Source organism: Oncorhynchus masou, unplaced genomic scaffold, assembly GCF_036934945.1.
Source record: "Oncorhynchus masou masou isolate Uvic2021 unplaced genomic scaffold, UVic_Omas_1.1 unplaced_scaffold_623, whole genome shotgun sequence".
NCBI classification, from domain to species: Eukaryota; Metazoa; Chordata; class Actinopteri; order Salmoniformes; family Salmonidae; genus Oncorhynchus; species Oncorhynchus masou.
The window spans coordinates 138,075-153,560 of NW_027012660.1; the positions used below are offsets into that span (position 1 = coordinate 138,075).

Here is a 15,486-nt window from a genome sequence, read left to right on the forward strand (position 1 = left end):
GTCTCTAACCCTGTAGACACAGTGAGTCTCTAACCCAAACCTTATAGACACAGTGAGTCTCTAACCTTATAGACACAGTGAGTCTCTAACCCAAACCTTATAGACACAGTGAGTCTCTAACCCAAACCTTATAGACACAGTGAGTCTCTAACCTTATAGACACAGTGAGTCTCTAACCCAAACCTTATAGACACAGTGAGTCTCTAACCTTATATACACAGTGAGTCTCTAACCCAAACCTTATAGACACAGTGAGTCTCTAACCCAAACCTTATAGACACAGTGAGTCTCTAACCTTATAGACACAGTGAGTCTCTAACCCAAACCTTATAGACACAGTGAGTCTCTAACCCAAACCTTATAGACACAGTGAGTCTCTAACCCTGTAGACACAGTGAGTCTCTAACCCTATAGACACAGTGAGTCTCTAACCCTGTAGACACAGTGAGTCTCTAACCCAAACCTTATAGACACAGTGAGTCTCTAACCCTATAGACACAGTGAGTCTCTAACCCTGTAGACACAGTGAGTCTCTAACCCTGTAGACACAGTGAGTCTCTAACCCTGTAGACACAGTGAGTCTCTAACCCTGTAGACACAGTGAGTCTCTAACCCAAACCTTATAGACACAGTGAGTCTCTAACCCTGTAGACACAGTGAGTCTCTAACCCTGTAGACACAGTGAGTCTCTAACCCTGTAGACACAGTGAGTCTCTAACCTTATAGACACAGTGAGTCTCTAACCTTATAGACACAGTGAGTCTCTAACCTTATAGACACAGTGAGTCTTATAGACACAGTGAGTCTCTAACCCAAACCTTATAGACACAGTGAGTCTCTAACCCAAACCTTATAGACACAGTGAGTCTCTAACCCAAACCTTATAGACACAGTGAGTCTCTAACCCAAACCTTATAGACACGGTGAGTCTCTAACCTATAGACACAGTGAGTCTCTAACCCAAACCTTATAGACACAGTGAGTCTCTAACCCAAACCTTATAGACACAGTGAGTCTCTAACCTTATAGACACAGTGAGTCTCTAACCCTGTAGACACAGTGAGTCTCTAACCCTGTAGACACAGTGAGTCTCTAACCCTGTAGACACAGTGAGTCTCTAACCCAAACCTTATAGACACAGTGAGTCTCTAACCCAAACCTTATAGACACAGTGAGTCTCTAACCCAAACCTTATAGACACAGTGAGTCTCTAACCTTATAGACACAGTGAGTCTCTAACCCAAACCTTATAGACACAGTGAGTCTCTAACCCTGTAGACACAGTGGGTCTCTAACCCAAACCTTATAGACACAGTGAGTCTCTAACCTTATAGACACAGTGAGTCTCTAACCCAAACCTTATAGACACAGTGAGTCTCTAACCCAAACCTTATAGACACAGTGAGTCTCTAACCCAAACCTTATAGACACAGTGAGTCTCTAACCTTATAGACACAGTGAGTCTCTAACCCAAACCTTATAGACACAGTGAGTCTCTAACCCAAACCTTATAGACACAGTGAGTCTCTAACCCAAACCTTATAGACACAGTGAGTCTCTAACCTTATAGACACAGTGAGTCTCTAACCCAAACCTTATAGACACAGTGAGTCTCTAACCTTATAGACACAGTGAGTCTCTAACCCAAACCTTATAGACACAGTGAGTCTCTAACCCAAACCTTATAGACACAGTGAGTCTCTAACCCAAACCTTATAGACACAGTGAGTCTCTAACCCAAACCTTATAGACACAGTGAGTCTCTAACCCAAACCTTATAGACACAGTGAGTCTCTAACCCAAACCTTATAGACACAGTGAGTCTCTAACCCTGTAGACACAGTGAGTCTCTAACCCTGTAGACACAGTGAGTCTCTAACAAACCTTAATATAGACACAGTGAGTCTCTAACCCTGTAGACACAGTGAGTCTCTAACCCTGTAGACACAGTGAGTCTCTAACCCTGTAGACACAGTGAGTCTCTAACCCAAACCTTATAGACACAGTGAGTCCCTAACCCTGTAGACACAGTGAGTCTCTAACCCTGTAGACACAGTGAGTCTCTAACCCTGTAGACACAGTGAGTCTCTAACCCTGTAGACACAGTGAGTCTCTAACCCTGTAGACGCAGTGAGTCTCTAACCTTATAGACACAGTGAGTCTCTAACCCTGTAGACACGGTGAGTCTCTAACCCTGTAGATACAGTGAGTCTCTAACCCTGTAGACACAGTGAGTCTCTAACCCAAACCTTATATACACGGTGAGTCTCTAACCCTGTAGACACAGTGAGTCTCTAACCCAAACCTTATAGACACGGTGAGTCTCTAACCCTGTAGACACAGTGAGTCTCTAACCCAAACCTTATAGACACAGTGAGTCTCTAACCTTATATACACAGTGAGTCTCTAACCCAAACCTTATAGACACAGTGAGTCTCTAACCCAAACCTTATATACACAGTGAGTCTCTAACCCAAACCTTATAGACACAGTGAATCTCTAACCCAAACCTTATAGACACAGTGAGTCTCTAACCTTATATACACAGTGAGTCTCTAACCCAAACCCTGTAGACACAGTGAGTCTCTAACCCAAGCCTTATAGACACAGTGAGTCTCTAACCCAAACCTTATAGACACAGTGAGTCTCTAACCCAAACCTTATAGACACAGTGAGTCTCTAACCCAAACCTTATAGACACAGTGAGTCTCTAACCCAAACCTTATAGACACAGTGAGTCTCTAACCCAAACCTTATAGACACAGTGAGTCTCTAACCCAAACCTTATAGACACAGTGAGTCTCTAACCCTGTAGACACAGTGAGTCTCTAACCCAAACCTTATAGACACAGTGAGTCTCTAACCCTAACCTTAAATACACAGTGAGTCTCTAACCCAAACCTTATAGACACAGTGAGTCTCTAACCCAAACCTTATAGACACGGTGAGTCCCTAACCCTGTAGACACAGTGAGTCTCTAACCTTATAGACACAGTTAGTCCCTAACCATATAGACACAGTGAGTCCCTAACCCTGTAGACACAGTGAGTCTCTAACCTTATAGACACAGTGAGTCTCTAACCTTATAGACACAGTGAGTCTCTAACCCAAACCTTATAGACACAGTGAGTCTCTAACCCAAACCTTATAGACACAGTGAGTCCCTAACCCAAACCTTATAGACACAGTGAGTCTCTAACCCTGTAGACACAGTGAGTCTCTAAACCTGTAGACACAGTGAGTCTCTAACCCAAACCTTATAGACACAGTGAGTCTCTAACCCAAATCTTATAGACACAGTGAGTCCCTAACCCTGTAGACACAGTGAGTCTCTAACCCAAACCTTATATACACAGTTAGTCCCTAACCTTATAGACACAGTGAGTCTCTAACCCAAACCTTATAGACACAGTGAGTCTCTAACCCAAACCTTATAGACACAGTGAGTCTCTAACCCAAACCTTATAGACACAGTGAGTCTCTAACCTTATAGACACAGTGAGTCTCTAACCCTATAGACACAGTGAGTCTCTAACAAACCTTATAGACACAGTGAGTCTCTAACCCAAACCTTATAGACACAGTGAGTCCCTAACCCTGTAGACACAGTGAGTCTCTAACCCAAACCTTATAGACACAGTTAGTCCCTAACCTTATAGACACAGTGAGTCTCTAACCCAAACCTTATAGACACAGTGAGTCCCTAACCCTGTAGACACAGTGAGTCTCTAACCCTAACCTTATAGACACAGTGAGTCTCTAACCCAAACCTTATAGACACAGTGAGTCTCTAACCCAAACCTTATATACACAGTTAGTCCCTAACCATATAGACACAGTGAGTCTCTAACCCAAACCTTATAGACACAGTTAGTCCCTAACCCTGTAGACACAGTGAGTCTCTAATCCTAACCTTATAGACACAGTGAGTCTCTAACCCAAACCTTATAGACACAGTGAGTCTCTAACCCAAACCTTATAGACACAGTGAGTCTCTAACCCAAACCTTATAGACACAGTGAGTCTCTAACCCAAACCTTATAGACACAGTGAGTCTCTAACCCAAACCTTATAGACACAGTGAGTCCCTAACCAAATATAGACACAGTGAGTCTCTCTAGACACAGTGAGTCTCTAACCCAAACCTTATAGACACAGTGAGTCTCTAACCCTGTAGACACAGTGAGTCTCTAACCCAAACCTTATAGACACAGTGAGTCTCTAACCCAAACCTTATAGACACAGTGAGTAGACACAGTGAGTCTCTAACCCAAACCTTATAGACACAGTGAGTCTCTAACCCAAACCTTATATACACAGTGAGTCTCTAACCCAAACCTTATAGACACAGTGAGTCTCTAACCCAAACCTTATATACACAGTTAGTCCCTAACCATATAGACACAGTGAGTCTCTAACCCAAACCTTATAGACACAGTTAGTAGACACAGTGAGTCTCTAATCCTAACCTTATAGACACAGTGAGTCTCTAACCCAAACCTTATAGACACAGTGAGTCTCTAACCCAAACCTTATAGACACAGTGAGTCTCTAACCAAATATAGACACAGTGAGTCTCTAACCCAAACCTTATAGACACAGTGAGTCCCTAACCCTGTAGACACAGTGAGTCTCTAACCCAAACCTTATAGACACAGTGAGTCTCTAACCCAAACCTTATATACACAGTGAGTCTCTAACCCTATAGACACAGTGAGTCTCTAACCCTTATAGACACAGTGAGTCTCTAACCCTAACACAGTGAGTCCCTAACCCTGTAGACACAGTGAGTCTCTAACCCAAACCTTAGATACACAGTGAGTCTCTAACCCAAACCTTATAGACACAGTTAGTCTCTAACCCTGTAGACACAGTGAGTCTCTAACCCAAACCTTATATACACAGTGAGTCTCTAACCCAAACCTTATATACACAGTGAGTCCCTAACCCTGTAGACACAGTGAGTCTCTAACCCAAACCTTATATACACAGTGAGTCTCTAACCCAAACCTTATAGACACAGTGAGTCTCTAACCCAAACCTTATAGACACAGTTAGTCCCTAACCCTGTAGACACAGTGAGTCTCTAACCCAAACCTTATAGACACAGTGAGTCTCTAACCCAAACCTTATAGACACAGTTAGTCCCTAACCCTGTAGACACAGTGAGTCTCTAACCCTGTAGACACAGTGAGTCTCTAACCCAAACCTTATAGACACAGTGAGTCTCCAACCCTGTAGACACAGTGAGTCTCTAACCCTGTAGACACAGTGAGTCTCTAACCCTGTAGACACAGTGAGTCTCTAACCCTGTAGACACAGTGAGTCTCTAACCCTTATAGACACAGTGAGTCTCTAACCCTGTAGACACAGTGAGTCTCTAACCCTGTAGACACAGTGAGTCTCTAACCCTAACCCAAAACCTTGTAGACACAGTGAGTCTCTAACCCTGTAGACACAGTGAGTCTCTAACCTTATAGACACAGTTAGTCCCTAACCATATAGACACAGTGAGTCCCTAACCCTGTAGACACAGTGAGTCTCTAACCTTATAGACACAGTGAGTCTCTAACCTTATAGACACAGTGAGTCTCTAACCCAAACCTTATAGACACAGTGAGTCTCTAACCCAAACCTTATAGACACAGTGAGTCCCTAACCCAAACCTTATAGACACAGTGAGTCTCTAACCCTGTAGACACAGTGAGTCTCTAACCCTGTAGACACAGTGAGTCTCTAACCCAAACCTTATAGACACAGTGAGTCTCTAACCCAAACCTTATAGACACAGTGAGTCTCTAACCTTATAGACACAGTGAGTCTCTAACCCAAACCTTATATACACAGTTAGTCCCTAACCTTATAGACACAGTGAGTCTCTAACCCAAACCTTATAGACACAGTGAGTCTCTAACCCAAACCTTATAGACACAGTGAGTCTCTAACCCAAACCTTATAGACACAGTGAGTCTCTAACCTTATAGACACAGTGAGTCTCTAACCCTGTAGACACAGTGAGTCTCTAACCCAAACCTTATAGACACAGTGAGTCTCTAACCCAAACCTTATAGACACAGTGAGTCCCTAACCCTGTAGACACAGTGAGTCTCTAACCCAAACCTTATATACACAGTTAGTCCCTAACCATATAGACACAGTGAGTCTCTAACCCAAACCTTATAGACACAGTTAGTCCCTAACCCTGTAGACACAGTGAGTCTCTAATCCTAACCTTATAGACACAGTGAGTCTCTAACCCAAACCTTATAGACACAGTGAGTCTCTAACCCAAACCTTATATACACAGTTAGTCCCTAACCATATAGACACAGTGAGTCTCTAACCCAAACCTTATAGACACAGTTAGTCCCTAACCCTATAGACACAGTGAGTCTCTAACCCTGTAGACACAGTGAGTCTCTAATCCTAACCTTATAGACACAGTGAGTCTCTAACCCAAACCTTATAGACACAGTGAGTCTCTAACCCAAACCTTATAGACACAGTGAGTCTCTAACCCAAACCTTATAGACACAGTTAGTCCCTAACCCAAACCTTATAGACACAGTGAGTCTCTAACCCAAACCTTATATACACAGTTAGTCCCTAACCATATAGACACAGTGAGTCTCTAACCCTGTAGACACAGTGAGTCTCTAACCCAAACCTTATAGACACAGTGAGTCTCTAACCCTGTAGACACAGTGAGTCTCTAACCCAAACCTTATAGACACAGTGAGTCTCTAACCCAAACCTTATAGACACAGTGAGTCTCTAACCCTGTAGACACAGTGAGTCTCTAACCCAAACCTTATAGACACAGTGAGTCTCTAACCCAAACCTTATAGACACAGTGAGTCTCTAACCCAAACCTTATAGACACAGTGAGTCTCTAACCCAAACCTTATATACACAGTTAGTCCCTAACCATATAGACACAGTGAGTCTCTAACCCAAACCTTATAGACACAGTTAGTCCCTAACCCTATAGACACAGTGAGTCTCTAATCCTAACCTTATAGACACAGTTAGTCCCTAACCATATAGACACAGTGAGTCTCTAACCCAAACCTTATAGACACAGTTAGTCCCTAACCCTGTAGACACAGTGAGTCTCTAACCCAAACCTTATAGACACAGTGAGTCTCTAACCCAAACCTTATATACACAGTGAGTCTCTAACCCTGTAGACACAGTGAGTCTCTAACCCTGTAGACACAGTGAGTCTCTAACCCTATAGACACAGTGAGTCCCTAACCCTGTAGACACAGTGAGTCTCTAAGTCCTAACCTTATAGACACAGTGAGTCTCTAACCCAAACCTTATAGACACAGTTAGTCCCTAACCCTATAGACACAGTGAGTCTCTAACCCAAACCTTATATACACAGTGAGTCTCTAACCCAAACATTATATACACAGTGAGTCCCTAACCCTGTAGACACAGTGAGTCTCTAACCCTAACCTTATATACACAGTGAGTCTCTAACCCAAACCTTATAGACACAGTTAGTCCCTAACCCTGTAGACACAGTGAGTCTCTAACCCAAACCTTATATACACAGTGAGTCTCTAACCCAAACCTTATAGACACAGTGAGTCTCTAACCCAAACCTTATAGACACAGTTAGTCCCTAACCCTGTAGACACAGTGAGTCTCTAACCCAAACCTTATAGACACAGTGAGTCTCTAACCCAAACCTTATAGACACAGTTAGTCCCTAACCCTGTAGACACAGTGAGTCTCTAACCCAAACCTGTAGACACAGTGAGTCTCTAACCCAAACCTTATAGACACAGTGAGTCTCCAACCCTATAGACACAGTGAGTCTCTAACCCTGTAGACACAGTGAGTCTCTAACCCTGTAGACGCAGTGAGTCTCTAACCCTATAGACACAGTGAGTCTCTAACCCTGTAGACACAGTGAGTCTCTAACCCTGTAGACACAGTGAGTCTCTAACCCTGTAGACACAGTGAGTCTCTAACCCTGTAGACACAGTGAGTCTCTAACCCTGTAGACACAGTGAGTCTCTAACCCTGTAGACACAGTGAGTCTCTAACCCTGTAGACACAGTGAGTCTCTAACCCTGTAGACACAGTGGGTCTCTAACCCTGTAGACACAGTGAGTCCCTAACCCTGTAGACACAGTGAGTCTCTAATCCTAACCTTATAGACACAGTGAGTCTCTAACCCAAACCTTATAGACACAGTGAGTCTCTAACCCAAACCTTATAGACACAGTGAGTCTCTAACCCAAACCTTATAGACACAGTTAGTCCCTAACCCAAACCTTATAGACACAGTGAGTCTCTAATCCAAACCTTATATACACAGTTAGTCCCTAACCATATAGACACAGTGAGTCTCTAACCCTGTAGACACAGTGAGTCTCTAACCCAAACCTTATAGACACAGTGAGTCTCTAACCCAAACCTTATAGACACAGTGAGTCTCTAACCCAAACCTTATAGACACAGTGAGTCTCTAACCCTGTAGACACAGTGAGTCTCTAACCCAAACCTTATAGACACAGTGAGTCTCTAACCCAAACCTTATATACACAGTGAGTCTCTAACCCAAACCTTATAGACACAGTGAGTCTCTAACCCAAACCTTATATACACAGTTAGTCCCTAACCATATAGACACAGTGAGTCTCTAACCCAAACCTTATAGACACAGTTAGTCTCTAACCCTGTAGACACAGTGAGTCTCTAATCCTAACCTTATAGACACAGTGAGTCTCTAACCCAAACCTTATAGACACAGTGAGTCTCTAACCCAAACCTTATATACACAGTTAGTCCCTAACCATATAGACACAGTGAGTCTCTAACCCAAACCTTATAGACACAGTTAGTCCCTAACCCTGTAGACACAGTGAGTCTCTAACCCAAACCTTATAGACACAGTGAGTCTCTAACCCAAACCGTATATACACAGTGAGTCTCTAACCCTGTAGACACAGTGAGTCTCTAACCCTGTAGACACAGTGAGTCTCTAACCCTGTAGACACAGTGAGTCCCTAACCCTGTAGACACAGTGAGTCTCTAACCCTAACCTTATATACACAGTGAGTCTCTAACCCAAACCTTATAGACACAGTTAGTCCCTAACCCTGTAGACACAGTGAGTCTCTAACCCAAACCTTATATACACAGTGAGTCTCTAACCCAAACCTTATAGACACAGTGAGTCTCTAACCCAAACCTTATAGACACAGTTAGTCCCTAACCCTGTAGACACAGTGAGTCTCTAACCCAAACCTTATAGACACAGTGAGTCTCTAACCCAAACCTTATAGACACAGTGAGTCCCTAACCCTGTAGACACAGTGAGTCTCTAACCCTGTAGACACAGTGAGTCTCTAACCCAAACCTTATAGACACAGTGAGTCTCCAACCCTGTAGACACAGTGAGTCTCTAACCCTGTAGACACAGTGAGTCTCTAACCCTGTAGACGCAGTGAGTCTCTAACCCTGTAGACACAGTGAGTCTCTAACCCTGTAGACACAGTGAGTCTCTAACCCTGTAGACACAGTGAGTCTCTAACCCTGTAGACACAGTGAGTCTCTAACCCTGTAGACACAGTGAGTCTCTAACCCTGTAGACACAGTGAGTCTCTAACCCTGTAGACACAGTGAGTCTCTAACCCTGTAGACACAGTGGGTCTCTAACCCTGTAGACACAGTGAGTCCCTAACCCTGTAGACACAGTGAGTCCCTAACCCTGTAGACACAGTGAGTCTCTAACCCTGTAGACACAGTGAGTCTCTAACCCTGTAGACACAGTGAGTCTCTAACCCTGTAGACACAGTGAGTCCCTAACCCTGTAGACACAGTGAGTCTCTAACCCTGTAGACACAGTGAGTCTCTAACCCTGTAGACACAGTGAGTCTCTAACCCTGTAGACACAGTGGGTCTCTAACCCTGTAGACACAGTGAGTCTCTAACCCTGTATACACAGTGAGACATGGCCCTGACCCTAACCTCGTCCCTGTGTTGTCTATATGTTTCTCCCCCAGGCTGATCTGACCTCTACAGACATGGCCCTGACCCTAACCTCGTCCCTGTGTTGTCTATATGTTTCTCCCCCAGGCTGCTCTGAGCTCTACAGACATGGCCCTGACCCTAACCTCGTCCCTGTGTTGTCTCTATGTTTCTCCCCCAGGCTGCTCTGAGCTCTACAGACATGGCCCTGGCCCTCAACAGGTACCTGTGTACAGCGGTTCTTCCCCTGCTCACTAAGTGTGCTCCGCTGTTCGCTGGGACAGAGCCCTACGCCTCGCTCATAGACTCTCTACTTCACACCGTCTACCGTCTCTCTAAAGGATGCTGCCTCACCAAGGCACAGAGAGACGCTATCGAGGAGTGTCTGCTGGCCACCTGTGGGTAAGGAATGGCTTTCGGGTTACTCTCTGCTAGTCTATTTGACTGGCCACCTGTGGGTAAGGGATGGTTACAACTGTAGGGATGGAAACTCTATGTGACTATCTGTCTTCTAGCTACAGATATAAGATCTTAATTTGATCATCCTGTGGATGAAAATTAAAAATGTGTAGTGTATTTGAGGTTTTATAAGGCTTCTGAAGTTTTGTAATTACGATTTAGAAATGTGAGACTAGATTATCAACCCTTACAGAAATGTCCATTCATTATAATCTACATAATAATTCACATTTCCAGTTACTGCAGGATTATTTTCCTGCTCTAGCAAACTGGCTCAAATTAAGATCCTACATCTGTAGGTGTGGCTCAGGGATGTTAGGGGGACACTTTCCTACTTCTACGGTAGTGATCCTTTAATAAGCCTCCACGTGTGTGTGTGTGTGTGTGTGTGTGTGTGTGTGTGTGTGTGTGTGTGTGTGTGTGTGTGTGTGTGTGTGTGTGTGTGTGTGTGTGTGTGTGTGTGTGTGTGTGTGTGTGTGTGTGTGTGTGTGTGTGTGTGTGTGTGTTCCCAGTCAACTGAGGCCGTCCATGATGCAACACCTGCTGAGACGCTTGGTGTTCGATGTTCCTCTCCTCAACGAACACACCAAGATGCCTCTCAAGGTTTCATTAGGTCTTCTTTTCTGTAGCCCGCCAAGAGGCTAATCTCCTGACACAATGTCCGCCAACCTCATCCTCCAACATCATCCAGCCTCCTCCTCCCTCCTTCCTTCCATCCCCCCCTCATCCAACCTCCTTGTCCAACCTCCTCCTCCCTCCTTCTTTCCCTCCCTCCTCCAACCTCATCCAACCTCCTCCTCCAACCTCTTCCTCCTCCTCCAACCACATCCTCAAACCTCCTCCTCCTCCAACCTCCTCCTCCAACGTCCTCCTCCTCCAACCTCCTCCTCCTCCATCCTCCTCCAACCTCCTCCTCCAACCACATCCTCCAACCTCCTCATCCTCCAACCACATCCTCCAACCACATCCTCCAACCTCCTCCTCCAACCTCCTCTTCCTCCTCCTCCAACCACATCCTCAAACCTCCTCCTCCTCCAACCTCCTCCTCCAACGTCCTCCTCCTCCAACCTCCTCCTCCTCCATCCTCCTCCAACCTCCTCCTCCAACCACATCCTCCAACCTCCTCATCCTCCAACCACATCCTCCAACCTCCTCATCCAACCTCCTCCTCCAACCTCTTCCTCCTCCTCCAACCACATCCTCAAACCTCCTCCTCCTCCAACCTCCTCCTCCAACGTCCTCCTCCTCCAACCTCCTCCTCCTCCATCCTCCTCCAACCTCCTCCTCCAACCACATCCTCCAACCTCCTCATCCTCCAACCACATCCTCCATCCTCCTCCAACCTCCTCCTCCTCCAACCTCCTCCTCCTCCAACCTCCTCCTCCAACCTCCTCCTCCAACCTCCTCCAACCTCATTATAATAGTGTGTGTGTGTGTTTCTGAGGTGGTCAGTAATCATGCATCTTTGAGCACGATTGTAGACTGTGTATCTTGATGTTTCAGCTGTTGACCAATCACTACGAGCGTTGTTGGAAGTACTACTGTCTGACAGGCGGCTGGGGGAGCTTTGGGGCGTCGTCGGACGAAGAGCTGCATCTCTCCAGGAAGCTGTTCTGGGGCATCTTCGATGCTCTGTCTCGCAAGGTACAGACTAGATCCAGTGGTGGCTGGTGAGGGGAGGATGACGGGCTCATAATAATGTCTGCAACGGAGTAAAGGGGAATGGCATCGAACACCTGGAAACCGTGGAAACCACGCGCCGGATGTATTTGATACCGTTCCTCTGAATTCCCGCTCCAGCCATTACAACGAGCCCCGTCCTCCCAAAATGAAGGTGTCACCAACCTCCTGTGGACTACATGTAATGTGGTATTCAGTCCATCTACTGTGGTATTCAGTCCATCTACTGTGGTATTCAGTCCATCTACTGTGGTATTCAGTCCATCTACTGTGGTATTCAGTCCATCTACTGTGGTGTTTAGTCCATCTACTGTGGTATTCAGTCCATCTACTGTGGTATTCAGTCCATCTACTGTGGTATTCAGTCCATCTACTGTGGTATTCAGTCCATCTACTGTGGTATTCAGTCCATCTACTGTGGTATTCAGTCCATCTACTGTGGTATTCAGTCCATCTACTGTGGTATTCAGTCCATCTACTGTGGTATTCAGTCCATCTACTGTGGTATTCAGTCCATCTACTGTGGTATTCAGTCCATCTACTGTGGTATTCAGTCCATCTTCTGTGGTATTCAGTCCATCTACTGTGCTTATCACTGTGCTTATCTACTGTGCTTATCACCTATTGAAGATGCTGAGATTGTGATGGTTTAGGGCCCTCTAGTGGTCAGTGGGAAACCTATCATAGGAATCCAATACACCTTGTAACTTCACTCACATCGTCTTGTTCACCATCACACTGGGTTATAAAGTGATTTGTGTTTTATGTCGAGACAAAGCTTCATATTAGCCTTTTGCCCCGACCAGCGGTGTCCAGAAGCTGTTTAAACGGTCTCTGTCATGTCCAGGAGCTGTTTAAACGGTCTCTGTCATGTCCAGGAGCTGTTTAAACTGTCTCTGTCATGTCCAGGAGCTGTTTAAACTGTCTCTGTCATGTCCAGGAGCTGTTTAAATGGTCTCTGTCATGTCCAGGAGCTGTTTAAACGGTCTCTGTCATGTCCAGGAGCTGTTTAAACTGTATCTGTCATGTCCAGGAGCTGTTTAAACGGTCTCTGTCATGTCCAGGAGCTGTTTAAACGGTCTCTGTCATGTCCAGGAGCTGTTTAAACTGTATCTGTCATGTCCAGAAGCTGTTTAAACTGTATATGTCATGTCCAGGAGCTGTTTAAATGGTCTCTGTCATGTCCAGGAGCTGTTTAAACGGTCTCTGTCATGTCCAGGAGCTGTTTAAACGGTCTCTGTCATGTCCAGGAGCTGTATAAACGGTCTCTGTCATGTCCAGGAGCTGTTTAAACGGTCTCTGTCAAGTCCAGGAGCTGTTTAAACGGTCTCTGTCATGTCCAGGAGCTGTTTAAACGGTCTCTGTCATGTCCAGAAGCTGTTTAAACGGTCTCTGTCATGTCCAGGAGCTGTTTAAACGGTCTCTGTCATGTCCAGAAGCTGTTTAAACGGTCTCTGTCATGTCCAGGAGCTGTTTAAACTGTCTCTGTCATGTCCAGAAGCTGTTTAAACGGTCTCTGTCATGTCCAGGAGCTGTTTAAACGGTCTCTGTCATGTCCAGAAGCTGTTTAAACGGTCTCTGTCATGTCCAGGAGCTGTTTAAACTGTCTCTGCTGTGGTTCCTGACTACACACACACGAACATGTACACACACACACACATATGCACACACACACACACACACACACACACACACACACACACACACACACACACACACACACACACACACACACACACACACACTCTCTCTCTTCATATGCAGCGTTCTCCTCTCCCCTCCAGAGGTATGACCAGGAGCTGTTTAAGCTGGCTCTCCCGTGTCTGAGTGCTGTGGCCGGGGCACTACCACCCGACTACACGGAGAGTAACTATGTGGCCGTGATGGAGAAACAGTCCTCTATGGACGCCGAGGGAAACTTCAACCCACAGCCAGCAGACACCACCAAGTAAGACACCGTTGATTCAGTGGATCCAGTCTGAACACATCAAGGTATTCTCTTATTCCTGATGGGGGCGTGTGACAGTGACGGTCGTTCTACTTCTTTTGTGTTCCTGCCGTGGCCCAGTGTGAACGTCCCGGAGGAGCTGGATCACTTTGTCAGTAAATACGCTGAGCATTCACATGACAAGTGGTCCATGGACAAGGTGAGGGGGTTGTCTCTAGCTCTTGATTGATTGAGGAATTGATGAATTGATTCAGTCGATGATTCAGTTATTGATTCATTGATTCAGCCATTGATTCATTGATTCAGTCATTGATTCAGTCATTGATTCAGTCATTGATTCATTGATTCATCCATTGATTCATTGATTCCGTCATTGATTCATTGAGTGAGTCATTGATTCATTGATTCAGTCATTGATTCATATATTCAGTCATTGATTCATTGCTTCAGCCATTGATTAATTGATTCATATATTCAGTCATTGATTAATTCATTAATTAATGATTTTTAAATCGCTCTCTCTCCTATATCTCTCTCTCTTGTCTGTCTCAGTTCTCCAACGGCTGGGTTCACGGGGACAAGGTGTGTGAGGCCTCGAAAGCCCACCCTCTCCTCAAGCCCTATAAAGGGTTGTCAGAGAAGGTAAGATCGTACTGGAACACGAGGCTGTGTTGTATCATCTGTTAGTCAACAACCAGGTCAGACTCAGTTCATCAACAACCAGGTCAGACACAGTTAATCAACAACCAGGTCAGACTCTGTTCATCAACAACCAGGTCAGACTCAGTTCATCAACAACCAGGCCAGGTTAGACTCAGTTCATCAACAACCAGGTTAGACTCAGTTCATCAACAACCAGGTCAGACTCAGTTCATCAACAACCAGGTCAGACACAGTTCATCAACAACCAGGTCAGACTCAGTTCATCAACAACCAGGTCAGACACAGTTCATCAACAACCAGGTCAGACTCAGTTCATCAACAACCAGGTCAGACTCAGTTCATCAACAACCAGGTCAGACTCAGTTCATCAACAACCAGGTCAGACTCAGTTAATCAACAACCAGGTCAGACTCAGTTCATCAACAACCAGGTCAGACTCAGTTCATCAACAACCAGGTCAGACTCTGTTCATCAACAACCAGGTCAGACTCAGTTCATCAACAACCAGGTCAGACTCAGTTCATCAACAACCAGGTCAGACACAGTTCATCAACAACCAGGTCAGACTCAGTTCATCAACAACCAGGTCAGACTCAGTTCATCAACAACCAGGTCAGACTCAGTTCATCAACAACCAGGTCAGACTCAGTTCATCAACAACCAGGTCAGACACAGTTCATCAACAACCAGGCCAGGTCAGACTCAGTCCATCAACAACCAGGTCAGACTCAGTTCATCAACAACCA

At 45.2% G+C, this 15,486-nt stretch overlaps 1 pseudogene; it reads left to right on the forward strand.

Moving 5' to 3' along the window:
* The window catches only part of LOC135536472 (ryanodine receptor 2-like), a 317,124-nt pseudogene that overhangs the window by 128,805 nt on the left and 172,833 nt on the right, over nt 1-15,486 (forward strand).